This window comes from Leptidea sinapis, chromosome 1 (genome assembly GCF_905404315.1).
Source record: "Leptidea sinapis chromosome 1, ilLepSina1.1, whole genome shotgun sequence".
Classification (NCBI taxonomy): domain Eukaryota; kingdom Metazoa; phylum Arthropoda; class Insecta; order Lepidoptera; family Pieridae; genus Leptidea; species Leptidea sinapis.
The window spans coordinates 24,080,708-24,100,367 of NC_066265.1; the positions used below are offsets into that span (position 1 = coordinate 24,080,708).

A 19,660-nucleotide genomic window follows, 5' to 3' on the forward strand; every position below is an offset into this window, starting at 1 on the left:
GTGATACGTTATTGAAAACGGCCGTTAGATAACATTGACAGCAAAACTGGTGGCACCGCAAATGTCTATTCTCTTGTTGTAATATTTTGTTATGGCAAACTATAGTCAATAGTGGATATAGTTCCTGTAGAAGTAGAGAGATACCTCTATAGGTATCTCTCTATTTCTGTTGTCTATACAACAGACGCATTGGTATCTGATTGGCTGATGTAATGCCAATTGACTCTCGGGCCGGTTAATAACATATGTTTTCCTACGCATAAAGTAAATATTTAAATATTTTTTAAATACATATATATTTAAATATACATATTGAAATCGAAATAATGTAATTATTTTACATTATTAATGCATTTATTGTCACAAGGATTTGATTAGACCAGTCGGAAACTGTGTATTAATTCTAGTTGCTTCCAGAGACATTCGTAATCTAGTAGTCATTCGTAGGTATGAAATTTTTTTAAAGTTCAATGATACCTATTGGTTTGTATTTTAGCAGTCATAAACATAAGTTTTCGGGTATTCGTATACGTTTGGTTTGACTAAGGTAAAATGGGTAGGATATATTTTGAATTTTTAAAAGTAATGTTTAAAAAATATTGCTTATATTATAGATGTCAATATTAGCTATTATACAAGCAATATTAGATCATTCTTTTTAGGGTTCCGTAGCCAAATGGCAAAAAACGGAACCTTTTTCCGAAACTATAAGAACTATTCTGTTGGAACTTGTTAAGTAGATGTATTCTGTAAACTGCATTAATATTTTCATACAAAAATAGAAAAAAAAAATTTAGGGATCCCTATACTTAAAACTGAAACTCAAAAATTTATTTTCATCAAACCCATACCTGTGGTGAATTTATGGATAGGTCTTCAAAAATTATATTCAGGTTTCTAATATTTTTTTTACTAAACTGAATAGTTTGCGCGAGAGACAATTCAAAATGAGTAAAATGTGTTCCCCCCCTGTAACTAAAATAAGAGAATGATAAAACTAAAAAAATATATGATGTGCATTACCATGCTAGTCTTCCCCGAAAATTGGTTTGAACGAGATTCAGTAAGTAGTTTTTCATTAATACGCCATAAATCGTAAGCCGCAATATAACTTTCATTTAATCAACTCAAATATAAAAAATACACTATTAATAAAACATCGATCAAAGTTTCAACGAACTACAAGAACTTTTATATTATGCTACTTGCTGCTACGGAACTATTCATGGACGAGTGCGACTCGCACTTGGCCGCTTTTTTTGACATTCATGTTTTTGATGCGATGTATTATACTCAAGTGCTGCGTAAAATCAATCACACCATTGTCTGGACTCAAAACTCGACCTTATTTCAAAACCAGTTCATGCGTTATCCCCTAAATCTCCGCTTAACCCTCACGTAAATCGGGACAACATTGAAATATCATTAGCGTTACACATTATATTTTATGGGCTAACCTTCCCCTAGCAGTTATTGAATTTTATATTCTTAGTATCGCAGATTCTATTTTTAAGTCCGTTAGGGGTGCTGGCATGTTTGAAGTAGCCCCCTCGAGTTAAACTGTTTCGGTTGTTAGTTAAGACCAATTTGACTGGTCACTAGCTCTGAAAGTAAGTAAGGCTTAAATTTTAAAGTAGTTCTATTGGCATTATATTTGGCTGATACAATGGATGAATGGTTTTTTTTTGGAATTGTGTCACCGGGTTTGACTCTACAATTTCGTCTTAGGCTAATATTAGACTGTCATAGAGTATAAAATGATTTTTCTGTGACTCTACAACTTCGTCTTAGGTTTATATTAGAATATTATAGAGTATAAAATGATTTTTCTATTGCTTTGGTTAATAAATAGGTTTAGGTTTAAATTAGGCCTTTGGTGTAGAACATTTAAACAAACTTGGATCTTCGTAAACTTTTGAGCTCATATTGATCTAAGTAAAATTATCTTTATAATCGAGTCTTCAGAAATTGTAGAACATCTCCTCCTTAAACTTGTTCTTAGATTACACGAATGAAATTTTAAAACAATATAATCCCGGAAGTGGTATAAGTTCTAAGACATAACAAATTGTTTCGTTCTCAGGTTTCTTTTTAAATAAACTATGTATGTAAGTTTACTTTATTGGAATAATTTTATTACGATAAGGGTTAAACCATAAAAGGAATAAAAGGCATTTATTTTCTCAAAATTGATTCCTTTAGAATTCTTTTTGATGTCATTTCTAATAACTACTAGATACTACTACCGCTTCAGAAACAAATGGCGCTCTGAGAGAGAAGAAGCGGCGCAAGAAACTCTCCAAGCATTATTTTATTGCGCTCTTTTCAATAAAAATATACAATATTGTACAGTTGTTGTAATTTGATCTAAGGATCATTTATGCGTCTAGATAGACTATGCCGTGAAAACGTCGAAAAAAAAACTTCAGACTTAACCTCTACTTTGAGCAATTCCTTTACACTAACACAAAGTGTCATACAAATCGCGAGTGTAAAACGTAGCTTGTCACGCAAACTCAAGTAATATTCCTTTCCTGTTTTTATCGGCTGTCTAACAGCAAGAGACTCTATCTAGATGTATAAATTATCAAAAGTTTTACCAACGTAAGGCAAAGTAAATGTTTAGTAAGAAAAAAATATATGAAATGATGAACAGTTTAAAAAAACATGTGCGTTCGAAGGCCCCGGTCATGATCGAATTTTCTCACGCCTTTTTTTACTTTGAATTTAAATTAATATTAATTTTTAGATTTTTATATGTTACTAAAGAAATTCTAGTTTAATTATATATCCCATTTTCGCTCACTAATCCTCAAATGTTATTTTTATTAAATATAAAATAATAAAAAAGTTTTGACAATATTTGCACATATTTGGAATTGTGGTTATACAGCTACTGGAATAAGGAGACATATACAGAAAGAGAGGGTGAGGTCATCTGTGATATATTCTTCCATGTTTTATATATTAACGACCCATATAGCCGAATGGTTAGTGACCCTGACTACTAAGCTAGAGGTTCTGGGTTCGAATCCCGGAAGGTACAATCATTTAATCATTTCATCCATATTCATTATGAATATGGATTTCGTTTCCGAGTCATGGATTTTTATATATGCTTAAGTAAGTATATTGTAATTAATATATCGTTGTCTTGTACTCATAGTACAGGTGTGGTACAGGCTATGCTTAGTTCGGGGCAAGATAATTTGTGTAAAAGTGTGCCAATATTATTATTATATATAGTCTATTCAATTATTGTGATGTATACTGGTTTATAATCATTTGAAAAACCTCTGTTACTTATATCGCTACAAGACGTTCATATTACCGTTTCTGAATATGAGAGAGGTTTCTGAGATGAGAGGAAAAATATCTCTTCTTTACAGTGGATTTATTTAAACTATAATTATGTAATTCATCTTGCTATACCAATAAGAATATTTCATGATATAAGTATTATATCAACTATGTGCGAGCTCTCGGTGCGCGAATGAGACTTACATTTGTCCTATTTATTTTCAAATTACGATGAAACCGTACTGTGATATCAGGGCAGGGTGAACGTAACGATTAAATTTTCAAAGACCGTCATATATGCCCATACCGACCGAAATAGTGATCCTTCTCAGTGGATTGACGCCTGTATATCATTAAATGACAACATTACACTTGCAAAGGTGAGGCCAGTCAAAAAATTACTTTATATCGTACGCGATAAGAGTGGTTCGGTTTTTTCTCGAGTGATGAGTTCAGTTTGTATACACACGTGTGTTACTTACGATGCAGGAAACGAGGGGAGATAGTATGTTTGTCGGCTGTGTTGCGAGATTTGTATCGCACATTTTGAATTTATTCGTTTGATGCTGAATGCTAAGGCGTCATCTCTGCTACGATATGAATCTATTTACTTTAAATTCAATATTGGTATTCTTGCATATAATATCGTGTTAACTTTTTACGTGTGTAAGCATTTCATTATAAAATTATTATTTTGATTACACTATTTCCAAGTTGAGTTGTCTGCCTTTTTTTACGAGATGAGACGAGCAAGACATTCAGTTGATGGTAATTGATTCTTCTTCTTCGTTACGTATGTTGTATCTTTCGGAGCAGATGTGATTCCCCTCGAGCATTCGCCACTTTTCGCTGCTGGCTGACAGCTTAGTACACACTCGTTCAATGGACCGCCCACAGCAGACTTAATTTGGTCGGTCCATCGCATGGGTGACTTTCCTCTGGTGTCCTCCACTTTGCCCAGTATGACAAAGTGCTCAATTGACTTTGGATGGTAATTGATATGCCTTGCCAATAACAATGCAGTGCCGCTCAGAATTGCGAAGAAGTACACACGTTTTTGGAAATTCTCATCATTCTGAATTTGGCTTAACTCTTATTAATATGTTATGTTTTTAAAGTGATAACCCTCACTTCTAGGATTAATACACAAATAAAATTTGAAAAACAAAATTTTATGAACGATGCTCAGTTGGTTAGAGCACCGGCACGGAACGCCGGAGGTCGTGGGTTCGAATCCCGCATCGTTCATAAAAAATTGTTTTTCAAATTTTATTGGTGTATTAACTCTAATTGACAAAATACAAGGAATAAGGTTAGCCTATCCTAGCTGAATATCTCATTCACTTCTGCAGCTAAATATGATTTAAATTTGTAACAAAGCTAATGTACTTTCTAAATAACAAAAGAATGAAGCCCTTCATGAGCAAATGACAACATCAAATCTGCTCATTTTATAGGCATTAGAGTAAGATATATGGAAGTATGAAATACAACGACCGCAGCGTAAATAGGAGCATTATTATGAAGTCAGCAATTTATCATGCAGCTTTTCACGTAATAGAAACAAAGATTTTTTTTATTATTTATGAATATTAAAAGCATCGCTCAAAAATTTGCTTAGATTGCATTTTTTAGTTTAAGTTATATCCCAAAAAAAGTATTCTTAGCAACATGTCGTCTGTTTGTCGAGGACAGTCTTCTTAGGAACGTTTTAAGAAATTGCTAATGTAGTAAATGAAAAGTATTGTAAAGTAACACACACCGAAGATTTGGATGGCCAAAAATGAAAATATTAAACAAACTTCTCTAAATTATATCTAAACTTGCTGACTGTACTCAAAAAACAGTGACAAGACCGATATAATAATAAATAAAATAAAACAGCCTCAAATTTCTTGCAATATAGAGTTACAAATTTTTAATTGCTAGGGATAGTAACTTTTGTAAAAATAATTGTTAGTTCTTAAAATATTCTTTTTTTAATGTATTTGTTTATATTTGTAAGAGCCCCCATACCTCCTGGCCATGGCCTCCTCCAAGGATTGCTAGTCTTCTCTGGTTTATGGTAGCTGACACCAATTACTGCCAGCTGATCTCTATCATAATGTCAGCCTATTTTACGTACCCCTCGAGGTCCTTTCCATACTGTCACCTTTTCGGTCCACCTTTGGTTTTGTAGACGTGCCACATGCCAATAATAATATTACTTAAAACATAGTTTTTTTATGATCATCTGAATTTTATACCTATGTAATTTGAAAGCATGGAGTCGGTATACGATGTCTATATGGAAACAAAATGTGATATTTAAGCGACCGAAAGCAAAAAATCCATTCACTCAGCTACATTAAAACAACAACAATATTTATCGATGGAAATAAAAAGCTGTATACCTAAGCGTACTGTCTGTACACAATGCCTATTTCCTAGTACTGCCCGCATCACCACGCGTCGGAAGTCGCCGCGAGACTCCGCGTCGCAAAACTGTCGCGATCTACACAATACAGACTCGTTTTGTTTTATTTAATTGAAAATTTTCGTCATATCTCATTCCATTGTAGAGTTAAATAAATGTCTGTCAGAAAAGAAAGATAAGACGCTTTTGAATGAAATGTTTGAATGCTCCCTCATATATTGTTATCGTTGTACGTTGTTGTTTTTGAAAGTTTTCAATAAAACCACACGAATTTGTGTGCCTTGTTTGTACCTCTTTAAACTGTTCTGTGGTTCAACGTATCTACGTAAAGAAATTTTCACTTCAGAAATTTGATGAAATATTCATATTATATATTGCATATATATGTAATGTACTGTAAATGTTCCCTTACGGCCGTTTTCCATAACGTGAGATACGTTAGTACTTACGGATAAATTGCTATCACTGTTTAATGACAAGATCTTATCCATCCATAGTTATGTCCAACATAAGTTAGATGTTAGACGATAGGTTATTGAAATGTAAGTAAGCGTAAAAGGATAGATCTGTTTACCTCTAGTAAGTTAAGCTAAGGATGGATAGGTTATTGAAAACGGCTGTTAGACGTACATTTCAAGAAAGATCGGCGAAGGGGCCGATATGAGACTAAGACAACAAGAAAAATTTAACTAAAGTATTGAAAGAAAAATCTTGAACTGGCCCATGTTCAATACAATCTCGATCTGATTGAGGAATCTACGTCTAGGTCGACCATTCTCAATACTTCCTTTCACATTTTCTGTATTTTAGTATATTAATAATTATATTTTTTTTTCTGTCAATCTACTTTCACCCATTATCTTTCCATAACCAGACTCCCGCTTTTCTGCATCAGTGACTGTCACTACATCTTCTTTTACACCGCTTATTTCTCTTATACACTTGTAATGCTACGTTTATATGGTTACCTAATCTCATTCCAATATCACCTTCATACTTTCCATCTCTCTTAAGCAAACGTCTTAAATTCACAAATACTTTCAGTTGTTCGACTGTCTTACATTGTGGTTACCGCTATATTTTAGCCTTACAAGTCCAACGTTTATCAACGGCAACACAGGGTTCAGGATTTGACGCTGAGATGCACGCCCATTGTGCTAAATTAATTGTACACTATGCTTTGTTAGACTTGATGATATTTGCTCCACAGAATATAACAATATTTATTTCCTGTTAATTATTTACTTAATATACTTTAGAGCAAATAAATATTTCAATCCTTTATCTTTATCATTTGTTACACTTACTATTACAATTAAGATAGTTTGCTTGTAACAATTCCCAACTGCCTTCGCTGGTCAACGCGTGATCTTGGTCCTTTTAGCAATACTAAAATAAAGCGAAATGTGACTATTTAAGTAATGTAGTAAATAACCATGAGAGTTTAAAAAAATACATTCTGAATTAGTACAACTTAATGTGTTCGTAATCACCAACATGTTTAAATAGAATAGACAAAGTGTTAAAATAAAAAGACACAACGTGCACAGTAACAGAATTCTTGACACGGAGGAATGTCATTATGACAAGTGACAATGACAGTTGATAATTAGTTAAACGTTGACAGTTGAATATTAATTGCCTGGTGCTTGAGACACTATTTGAAAGGTAACTCAAATACTGAATATTGAACTCAATTGTGAATCAATATGAGGTTAGGTTCTGCAAAGAAAGCTTCCTGTACTCCACCATTTAAATTTTAAAATGCACCAGTAGTTATAATCACTGTAAAATCAAAGAGTAACAACTACTTAAGTAATTAGTCTAAAAATTTATTGTTGATTTCAGATTTAAATAAATTTATCAAAATAATGCCTTGTGAAGAGTTAAAAGTAATTCATATGTAAATAACAAAACATTCAAATAGTGAGTAGTTTAAATCAAAATATAAAATTGATTCCAAAATTTTATTTAACTTTATCTTTTTTAAAAATCTAGATAAAATGATTCTTATAAGGAAATATAAGCGCGATGAAAACTTAACAAGATGTTATAATTAGAGATATAATACTTGAAGTTATTCACAAGAAACTTGTAAAGTTATTTAGAAGTCTTAGAATGACGTCAGCAAAATCTTCTAGGCTAACAACTTCAGCCAGCCAATTTTCCAGTTAAGTGTTCAGTTAAAAGACTGGCAACTTTGTGAAGCAAGTATAGCTAGACTTAAACCTAATAATCTCTAATGGGCCATCACTTCAAAGTTATTTTCTCCTCGTAGATCACTATCAAAGTGAATGTTTCAAGGAACTTAACCATAAAGTTTTAAATATCTCAATATTGAGTAACATGTAAGCTAATTCTTTGTAAACAGCACCAACTTGTTTTTGAATATGTTTACGCACATGTTGGTGAAATCGTTATATAAAACTAGGGAAAAAGGTATTGATAAATAAATATAATATAAATCAATCACCTATAAATCAGTGATTGGTATGAGGATATAACAGATTATCTAGTTTGTAAACCAATTCTTCTTCTTTAAGTGCCTTTTTGGCCAAGAAGGTTGGTCGTTAGCTTTTTTAATCCGTCCCCATTACCGGCGAGACGGAAGAGTTGGCCCACTCACATAATATTATTTTCCGTACCCAGAATTCTCTCCTTCGCCCAGTGCTTCTCTCTCTCTCTCCACTATCTTACGCTTTTTGATATAAAGAATAATTTTTCTGCGCGCTGAAGTACGAGTTCATTTATGACCAGCTGATGCCCAATTTAAAAGTATTTTTTAATAAATGATGTAAAAGTGCTAAAATGAAAGACAAGATTTAAAATCAAATTGAAATTTTAATAGTACTGTTAGAATAAAGCACAATTTTTATATTTTAGGGAGAAATGGGGAAAAATCTCTAAATGAAATGATAACAATACAAATTACTTACAACACAATTATATTTACGTTTTAAAATATAATTGAATAAAATGAAATGCCTTGTTCAAATTTTTGTACATGTTTAAAAGTTTCAATTTAAAATTGTATTGTTATATTAAATTGAAGAGATTGTATGTTTAACTTTATATGAATCCAATTATTGAGATAAAGGGTTGACAGAATATGTAAAATTAAATCTTATTATTCAACACTTGCAAGATTAACAAGCGTGTCCGTAAAAGTATACCAGATTTATAATATATAAGACTTATACTACTGATATCCAGCATAATAATACACTCCAAATCACATGGAGTTCATTCACATACTGGTTTTAAAGGGAATTTTACCCACGAAATGTGAAAAGAACTTCCTCTAACTGCTTTTACAGATATTTCTTTTATATTTAGTAATACACAGAATTATCTCTTGCATGATCAACTCTCATTTGCTACATAATTATTTAAATTGCTGTAGCAAAGTACTCAAACTGTAGTACAGATCTCGGTGCATCCTGTGGGGGGCCTACCATCTTCCGGAACGTGGTTGCCATTTGAGGAATTTACTGCCCCACCGATAGTCCGTTGAACTATGTGCCCTGCCTACTGCCACTTTAGATTCATAATAATTTGAAATATGTCGGTGACTTCGACAGACGCATATGAGGTGGTATTTAATATCCAACAAATTCTCTCCATGTCCAATTTAAATCATCAACTGACATACAAAAAAGCCCAGTCTAAAAATACCCGATATATTTCTGGTAAAAAATCAAATTAGGTATGACTTCCCTATCTATAAAATTTTCAAATTACTATAAAGTCACTTTAGCATAATAAAAATGGACAGGTCTAGTTTATGTAGTCACATAGTATGAACAAAGTACAACCACATCGCTCAGCAAATATAGAATTAGTGTGTTTATAAAGTTACCATCGCGTGTCGTAGTACCGTGAACACACTGGTCGTGTATCGGTTTGTTAGCATTAATGTTATACAAACTTACAAACTCCCCAGCCACCTTGCCCCAACTGGAAATTATGAGCCAACTTGCTGCAGGATTGAAAACTTTTAACAATAGTGACTTTTCCTCAACCAGGTAATAACGCTGTTTTTCTATCCCTCGAGGAAGCGAATAGTTTTTAATTTGGCTGAGTGTTACATAGAAGTTGAATTTAAGTTCTGTTAACAATGTTTAAGCTTCTGAAAGTTCTGTCAGCGTCATCTTTTGGTGAAATAAGGATTTTTTTCATGCTCAAGAAATTTATTAAGTTCGGCGTTTTCTAGTTTAGGTTTCTTTTTTTTTTCTTAAAAACAGCCCCTTAAAGCCGGGGGAAATGGTAACGCCATCTCTTTTTGCTTAGTGTATTTTAATAAATATTGAACTTTTATTTTGTACCAATTATACAGAAACACATACATTCATGGAGTATTTGCCAGGCAATAATTCTTTACACCAAATATTTAGCCTTGCTGAAATACAGCGTGTTTTAATTGTATTCTTTTGACAAAATATTTAATATACAAAATTTATTAGGTATATAATTTATAATAAGTATAATGATTAAATTATCTTTTTTGTTGCTTTCAGGTAATTTAAAAAGGGGTGATCTGTAAAGCATCACGAGGTATTTATTTTTTTAATTGTTTACGTATTTATATTAACATAAACCATTGAGGGAATGTAATTGAAAATAATCTACTTTATTTTTAAACTTTTAACAATTTAGGAATTTGGGTAGGTATATACAGGAACAAAATCAGTGAAATAGTAATGTGTAAGCATTATTGTGTTTCGGTTTGAAGGGCGCCGTAGCTAGGGAAATTGCTGAGCAAATGAGACTTAATATCTTATGTCACAAGGTGACGAGCGCAATTGTAGTGTCGCTCATAGCTTTTGGGTTTTTCAAGAATCTTGAGGGGCACTGCATTGCAATGAGCAGGGCGTATCAATCACCATCAGCTGAATGTCCTGTTCGTCTCATCCCTTACCGTCATAATAAATAAAAACATAATTAAAAATAAGAAAGTAAGCCCCTGGCTAAAGCATTTTAGATATTTAGTCGATTATGAACCGAAAATAAATATTTTTGAATTTATTTTTTGATATAATTTAACTATAATAATAAAAAAAAATTGATCAAAATAGTTAGTTAACAAACAATGATAATCCTAAAAACTTAGTGACAATATAATATTATGTTAATTTGATAATAATGTTTATTACACAGGAATTAATTTAAATAGCAATTCGTTGGTCAAAATAGGCATGAATAAAACTAAATTTGCCTCAGAAGATACATTATTTAGCCTAATTATTGAAAATATTTTTTAAATAAAACATTTGATCCGTCGAAGTCCCAGATAATTTATATATAATATATATAAAAAATAGGATTTAATTAAATTCATATTATGATGAATAAAACAATACTAAGAATAAATAAAAATTAAAAATTTCACTTGAATTCCCACAGACATAATTATGACATATGTGGCTCATAGCTAAATTTGTTTCGTGCTAAAAATTAATTACTAAACTCAATCTCATCACGCTATATCCTAATCAACTTTATAATAATTGTGGGCGGTATTTTTCCATGACCAGCAGTGAAATTTGCAGATTTTGTACAGTACTAATGTATACTGTAAGTTCGATTCCCAATAAAATCGTATATCTCTGGTGGTTGTCGAAGAGTCCTTAATATCTTAAATAAATAAAATTCTTCTGTACGTCTGGTTGCGGTAATGTTAATACTTCTGCTAGTAATTTAATATTTTTGTTTGGAAGAAACAAATCCAAAATTTCGGTCCATCTTATAGTCATCCATGTCTTATTGTCAGTCACCTAGTTTTTCTTAATATACCAGTGTGTCTGTACTCTCATTATTAAAACAACTGGTCCCCTGAATTTTTTCCCAACCAAAGATTATATTTTTATCATTAATTATCTTTTTTCAATTATCTTCTTAATAATATTACTCGTGTTATAATACGTCTAGCCAATTCAAATTCAAATGATATTTATACTTGTAAAATTATACATACATTTACTGTATTTTCGAAAATTTGGGGCAAAGTCCTCGAATAGCAACCATGTACCGGAAGACGCAGTGTTGGTTTGACCACAAGATGGACCGACGATCTGGTCAAGATCGCTGGAATACGTTAGACTCATCCAACTCCCTGCTGCCCTCAGGCAGTGCAGGACCGATCGACTTGGAAATCTTTGGGGGAGGCCTTTGTCCAGCAGTGGACGTCTTCCGGCTGATGATAATGATGATTTTCGGAAATAGTATAACTCTTGACGTTGTGGTGTAGTCTCGACTTTACAACAAACTTATAGTCAACAGCTTTGTACAAATTTGTAAACAATAATAACATTTCAACAGCAAGACTTAACGATTACCCATTCGATTGTATAATTTGTCTTTTCTCTTTTTTCAAATTGACTCTAATTGCTTTGGCAATTAATATTTTTCAAGCGGTTTTAAGTCAAACATTCTCGCATACAAAACGGAATAACGGCTTTCCATAATTCATTAACAACGTCGCATAAACCTCAATCTATTACCACTAAGCGATTTTCAGCCAAATGAATATTCATTTACTTGAAATAAGATTTTAAAATAGCATTAGAGATAAATACACAATTGTTGTCCACAGATTTATGATAAATTTGATTGCTTTTGATAGTTCAATTAAGCTAGTTTTAGTCTTAATATAAACTTGTTCCATATAAATATGAAATAATGTAAAGAGACTATCTAAAGGTATAAAGGCATAAAAGGCATTTATTTTCTCAAAATTAATTCCTTTAGAATTCTTTTAGATGTCATTTCTAGTATACTAGACCCTACTACGAGAGAAGAAGCGGCGCAAGAAACTCTCCCAGCATTTTTTTTGCCCACACCTGTATCCGTACTGAAGTGGTTTATTCTAATTTTGATTGCGTTTTAAAATCTAAGTTACAACTCTTGAATATGTACCTTAGAATTTTGTGTATGTACATTTTTAGTATCATTATTAAATCCTATAAAAGTAACAATTGGTTAGAGAGAGCCTGCCTACCGCTGCCGTATGCGTGAGAGAATGGGAAGTCAGTCAGACTGGCGCCGTAACGACGTTACGAAGCGGTTTACCTTCCTATAAGAAGTTACCACTTCCATTAAAATTTAAATACAACTATTTTTATTCAAAATAGGATTCAAAATCACTTATTGAACGTCAAGAACTACCACCCATTTAAAATTGACTGCCTCAGACCTAAGAAGAACGAGCGCAAGAAACTCAGCGATACTCAATAAACTTTTTTTTATTAAAATATGGATTGTGTAATATCCCACAATAAACATTTATAATTAAAGAGCCTTGAAGGTGTCCGCTTCATTCACATTCGATGGTATCCAACCTTTCCCACTAAAACGTTTTTTAACAATTCTTTTAAATTTCGTAACACATTTGTTTTGTACATTTTCTGGGATCATATTGTAGAAGCATATACATCACTCAATAAAAGACTTACTAACTCGACATAACCGAGTAGTAGGCAAAGCAAGTTTATGTTTGTTTCTCGTGTTAACATTATGGTTGTCACAGTTTCTAGCATATTCTTCAATGTGCTTATGAACAGTATCAAGAATATAATATTGAGAAGCAACAGTCAAAATGTTTATTTCTTTAATTTTTTCAATAATAAGTTTTAATATTAAAACTACTAAAAGCTCAATCGCAGCGCAAACTACCAATTTCAGCTATAAAAATCATCTTATGAAATACAACATTTCATCAAAATCAGTTAAGTCGTAGGTACCTTAGGAGCGAGTTACCAGCATTATATTAGCAGCGTCATCATCAAAAACTTCGTATATTTAATTATTATTTAATGTTATGTATTTATAAGTACTAATTTATGTACATATACGCTGAATTTCATCACCTTTCAGAGATGTACAGGGATCGTAATGAAATATCCGGTGTTAACCGTTGAGGAAAAACAAACATGATTTATTTGAACATACGTTCAAACAAGACATGGAATCGCATGTCGTCCCCGTAGCGTTGGTAAGACAAATAGTCGGGTGTCGCAAAAACATCTATGTCATTAGTGCTGAAAGCTTTACAGAAAAATGGCCCTTAAGTATGTACTCAGGTTTAGAACAAAGACAGATAAATTATAACTTATTTCACTATTACCTCATTTAGAGCGAAAAAGAAGAAAACAGAATAAAAAAAAATACACCTCATAAATTAATTTACTTGTTATTATGAAGAACCGTTTGACTTAAGACGTTAACCGTTTGACGTTTCTTTTGATCACTGAAATTCTTACTCTAAAAATAATTTATTAATTTTAAGAATTTTTAGGTATTTTACGAGCATACAATTGGACTCACCTGAGGTTCCTTTGCACAGGATGCCGGCTAGATTATGGGTACCACGTTACGCCGTCATGTGGTTTGGTTTACCACACGACTATAGTAGATGAGTGTTATAAAGCACACTAGTTTTTTATATGAAACTAGCTGACCCAGCAAACCGTTGTATTGCCGATATTAAAATCGCGATACAAAAGTAACTGTAGATCGTAGATGGGTGAAAATTTGAAGTTGTGTGTATTTTTTAATGCTGACTCAAAAAACAAAAAAAAAATCGGGTGGACCACCCTTAACATTTAGGGGTATAAAAATAGATGTAGGCCGATTCTCAGACCTACTCAATATGTTCACAAAATTTCATGAGATTCCGTCTAGCCGTTTCGGAGGAGTACGGGAATGAACATTGTCACACGAGAATTTTATATATAAGATGATATTCAAGTGGCAATTAACAACAGAGATGCTAATCTTAAGCAAATAAAAATTTTTTTGTATCGGTTTTTTGATGGTAAGCTTACTATATCCAAACAGATAAACTAAGAAACTTCCCATATTTTGAAATACAAAGTCAAATAAAATGTATTCAAGTAGGCTTAACTAAGCGCTTTTGAATAGTCCAATTTTGAATACAAATATTTCTTTTTAATTACTGAATCTGCCATATTAATATGTTCTAAAAAGTTGAGCTGTTGAGAAGAACATACAAGAAACTCAACGGCCATTCTTTTCATTCAATAAGAGTATTTTACAAATGATGTTATGTTTAGATTAGTTTGTAAGGTCTCCATCTAATATATAAATCATGTTGAAGTAATATCAAATATTTTTTAAAAGGTAATAAAGAATAAACTGTATAAATATAAATTATCTTATAATGGATGCATCAACCTTTAGAGCTTAAATTAATTGTTTGTGTAAGGATATATTGATTAACTCTTAAATAATATTTATTCATGACGTCTTATAGTTTTTACACTTTTTATTAGCGTCACCTGTTAACCAACTTACTTGGGCGCGATTTTGACCCACTTTAAACGGCCAGATTTCATTCAAACTTCATAGATTTATCGAGGACCGATGACAATACATTAATTTGATAAAATTATTCCATTTTTCAATTTGCAATATAAGATTTTAGTTAACTTAAATAATTTTCATTTAACTATAAGGCAGGAATCGATGTTAATTTAAATTTTGTTTCTATATTGCAGTTCGATTTTCTATGAAAAGCGTATTTTTTTTAACTACTATTTATTAATATTTCCGTAGCATTCTTTTCCGGAATAGAAATGATTTGTCACTCGCTTCCTGATCTTCCGTTAACCTTACAATATGATGTATGGGGCCGGAGTACCCATGGCAAAAGGCACGACGTCCCAAAGAGAATTATTTGTAAGGGTCGCCTTCGCTTCACGCATCGTTTATTCTTTTTCAATTATGGAACTTTCTTTAAGTGGTCCGTCCTTTTTCTCGTTGAACGCGTTCAACGTGTGATTTTTGAAAGGCGTTAGAAAGGTTTGTAGCTCTTCGATATTTACTAAAATAATATCAAAAATGTTTTAATACGTCGAAATACTTCGTCAATATATTGACGACCCTTATAGTCCAATTATTAGTGACCCTGCCTACTGAACTAGAGGTCCCGGGTTCGGATCCCGATAAGTCCAATCATTTAAATGATGAATATGAATGTTTGTTTCCGAGTCATGGATTTTTATATGTATTTGTGCATGTTTAAGTAAGTATATTGTATTAAATATATCATTTTCTTGTACTTTTAGTACAGGCTATGCCTAATTCGGGGCAAGATAATTTGTGTAAGAGTTCGTCAATATTATATTATATTTATATTATTATTATAATATAAGTAATGTGTTTACTTGTGTATTAAAAAAGATTTCGTGCTATTGAGATAAAAAAGTTGTTTACTTAGGACTTCAAGATGAAGTAGTAAAAACTTCGTCAAGGCAATGTTAATAATACGAAATACAACCTTTTATAAATTAGGAATATATACAATTTTAATATTTTTTGTGTCAATATTATTCTTGTAAAATGCTTTGGAATTATCACGAGCCGAAATTACCAGATCGAGCGCTACATAGCCAATCATGATAGCTCAATTTTATTCATTATCCGTAAAATGGAGAGTGTTTAGCGCACCAAAAAAGCGCTCACTTCAATAAGGTTTATATAGATTGATAGGAGATCTTAGTAAGCTCTGGTCTTTGTTCGAGGTATCAAAGTGATTAACCAGTACATTTTGCTATCAATATTATTAAGCTTACGCAAATTAAATATGAAAACCAAATTTATGAACGATGCGGGACTTGAACCAGCGACCTGTCGCGTTCCACACAAGCGCTCTTCCAATGAGCCAACCGTTCGAGTGACGTCAAGTTTATAAATCTTGATATTATATCTTGTTCAACTCTCAGGTTGTGGCTTTTATTATTATGCTCGGCTTTACATTGTACTCACAAAAATCATTCCCTTTATTTGTTCTTCGTGATCATGTTATTCATTACGCAGGGCTAATTAAGGCCACGGGGAAGTTAATCAAGGGTCTTGATATTCCTGCGTTATGAATTATTTGATTTAAATGCTCGTTTTTTGTGAATTTTGAAAATGTATGATTTTATTATATAGAGCCTGTAAATTATTCGTGTTATACAGTAACAGGCAGTGGATTAAACTAAAGTACTGCCTTCCATAAACTCTTCTTTTATAGTTTTAAACACTGAAACGTGCACACTCTAAATGTAATAAGCTCAGAATATTTAGACTTAGTTTTAGTTGTAATGCACTGAGTTTATTATGTACTATATAATTTAATATGATTATTATGAAATAGCTTATTTTCGTGGTTTTGTGCGTGAATGTGTAATAATAATATACAGAGTAACTTCATGCACGTTACATAATTCAAATTTGTAACCTCTTTAAGTGATAAAGTATTCTTTCATTAAAATTAATCATATTTTACCCATTATTTTGATGTATACCAACAAAAATGTAGTTATATCTTGAAATAAATTCATATACTTTAATAGAAATAATTTATTTGTAGGTTTATAGCATGTAAGCATCTAGTAATTCTTATATTAATTAGAATCATATACTAACATGAAACATTAAACGGCTTTCTAATATATGATAAGTTTGTAAAATATAGCTGCAAGTTTCTTTAATAAATAAAATAAGAATTTGCTTAATATTCTTAAAGATTTGTTATTAAGAATCTGGCAACGTCGCTTCGCGTTAATTATGGGCAATTGTGTGGCTTCCTAGAAAACAAAAGGACTTTGATAAAAGTATAAAGTTAAGAAGCATTGTGATTGGTTACTATTTGCAATAGGTTTTATAAAAAAAGTGTCAATTTTGGATTAAGAATTTACAAATTCACGCATTTCCTGATGAAGAAAGACAAGGCAAATGGGATATAGATTAAAATATTTAATAGATGATAATATCTTATATTGTTTTAATTATTAAATATTAAATCATTGTATAAATTCTGTCAAAAATCTTTGAAAGGCACATAAGTACCTACTTAAGAATGTAAAAGATAATAATATCTTTTATCTAAATGTTCTTTGGTGCATCTAAGTATTACAACGGATGCTGTCTAACGCATTGTCAATTAAGGGCAATGAATTCGACCTCTGCGTGACAGTGGGGAGCCAATTGTGTTCACCGACTGAATAGAGCATATAAACTTACATACACTTACTTCGACACTTGAGATCTGCAGTTGATTCGTGGTAATATTAGACTTACTCAAACAATTCCTCTGAATTCAGTACTTTACAACCGAAACCTCAAAATAAGATAGTTTAAATTTTTTTATTTTTTGTGTGTTAGTTACTCGAATTAATGATTAATTGTGATACGAGTATATCTGATAAACATACTTATTTGATAGTTTTATGTAGAAATTGTGATCAAAATGAGAACAATGATTCACGAATTATAATATTAACATCTTAATCATCACAATACCGCAGACAGGATTTGTTACCCATATTATGTATTTATATAATTTGGATTTAAAAAAAATAAAGGATATTTGGATTAGCAAACGGTACCAACAAATAATATAGAATATAAATACATTAAAAAAACTTGACCACTAACAGTTACCAATGTTACAAAAATGCATATAATATAATACTAATAAGACAAAAATCTAACGAATTTAAAAATAAAGAGCTTGAGACTATAATCAAACAATAAATTACAAATAATATAAACAATTAGTAAACTATAACCAAGTAGTTTAACTTTTAATTTAAAATAGATTAAGACTTTAAAGTTGTTTTAAATAAAATGTCATAAGTTCACAAATAAAATTTGAAAAACAAAATTTTATGAACGACACTTGAACCCACGACCTCCGGCGTTCTGTGCTGGTGCTCTAACCAACTGAGCTAACCGTTCGAGCAACGCCTCGCTACAAAATTCTGTTTGCTTTGTTCAACTCTCAGGTTGTGGCTTCATCTACAGGATCTACTTTACAGTTGATAACCTGCTCAACCCCAATATTTGCATATTAGGAAATTGACTTGAGATGTCGCTCTTGTAAATCTAAACAATATGTTATGTTTTTTTTAAAGTGATAACCCTCACTTCTAGGATTAATTTGGCGAGGTGGTGCTCGAACGGTTAGCTCAGTTGGTTGGAGCACCGGCACGGAACGCCGGAGGTCATGGGTTCGAGTCCCGCATCGTTCATAAAATTTTGTTTTTCAAATTTTATTTGTGTTTTAATCCTAGTAGTGAGGGTTATCACTTTAAAAAAAATAACATAATGTCATAAATTATGAAAAGTTTATTCTACTTGGCACAACCTCTATTAATAAATATTAATTCTTTGGCTAATTTAGTTCTAGTTGTATGAATATAATTCTTTTTTTCTTGTATTATATTTCATTTCGTCATCGTCATTCATTTACGCGACATTCACACGTATTTGAAATTGTTTTTTGTTTAATTGTACTTTTGTTGAGGTCATAATCTATTCGGGATCTTAACATAGAGTTCGTTGACAAAGTTATCCAAAAATACGCTGAGGCTCATCAATATAGAGTTCACCATCGCGTGAATGTCAAGGCAATCCAGTTGTTTGACAACACTAATATAGTAAGAAGACAAAACCGAACAAAACCTTTTGAGTTAATGTAATACAATAAAAAATATTGATAATATAAAAAAAAAAACAAATGAATAAAGTGACTTCCCCTTAATAGAGACATTAAGAAATGTGTTAATGGGCACATACTTAGTTTAATCAATCTAGCAGTTTAAGTTAAAGTAGAATTACTTATTGGTCTAAATTTAAGCTAGATTGTAATGCAAGTGGGGCAACATTATAATAAATATATTATTATGTTCTCTATAGGAAAAAATATGTATATATCTATAAAATATGATCTCTAACTGAATTTTTAATCTGTTATTCGTTTTTATACGTTAGCCAAACTCCGATGGTAATTAATTTTTATGATAGTCTAGACTTTATTGTTATTAAGAATTAGTTTCACGTAAAGGTCTTCGGTCAATACGATGTCTTTGAAGATCAGGTTTTTTTATTTATTAAAATAAGGGTCGAGACGATCAAGACGTTTAGCTGATGCAGGGG

General features: G+C 31.7%; 1 protein-coding gene across 4 annotated transcripts in view; it reads left to right on the top strand.

Moving 5' to 3' along the window:
* LOC126969419 (polypyrimidine tract-binding protein 2) overlaps positions 1 to 19,660 on the top strand; it is a 583,624-nt gene that overhangs the window by 87,592 nt on the left and 476,372 nt on the right. The gene's annotated exons all lie outside the window — the stretch shown is intronic.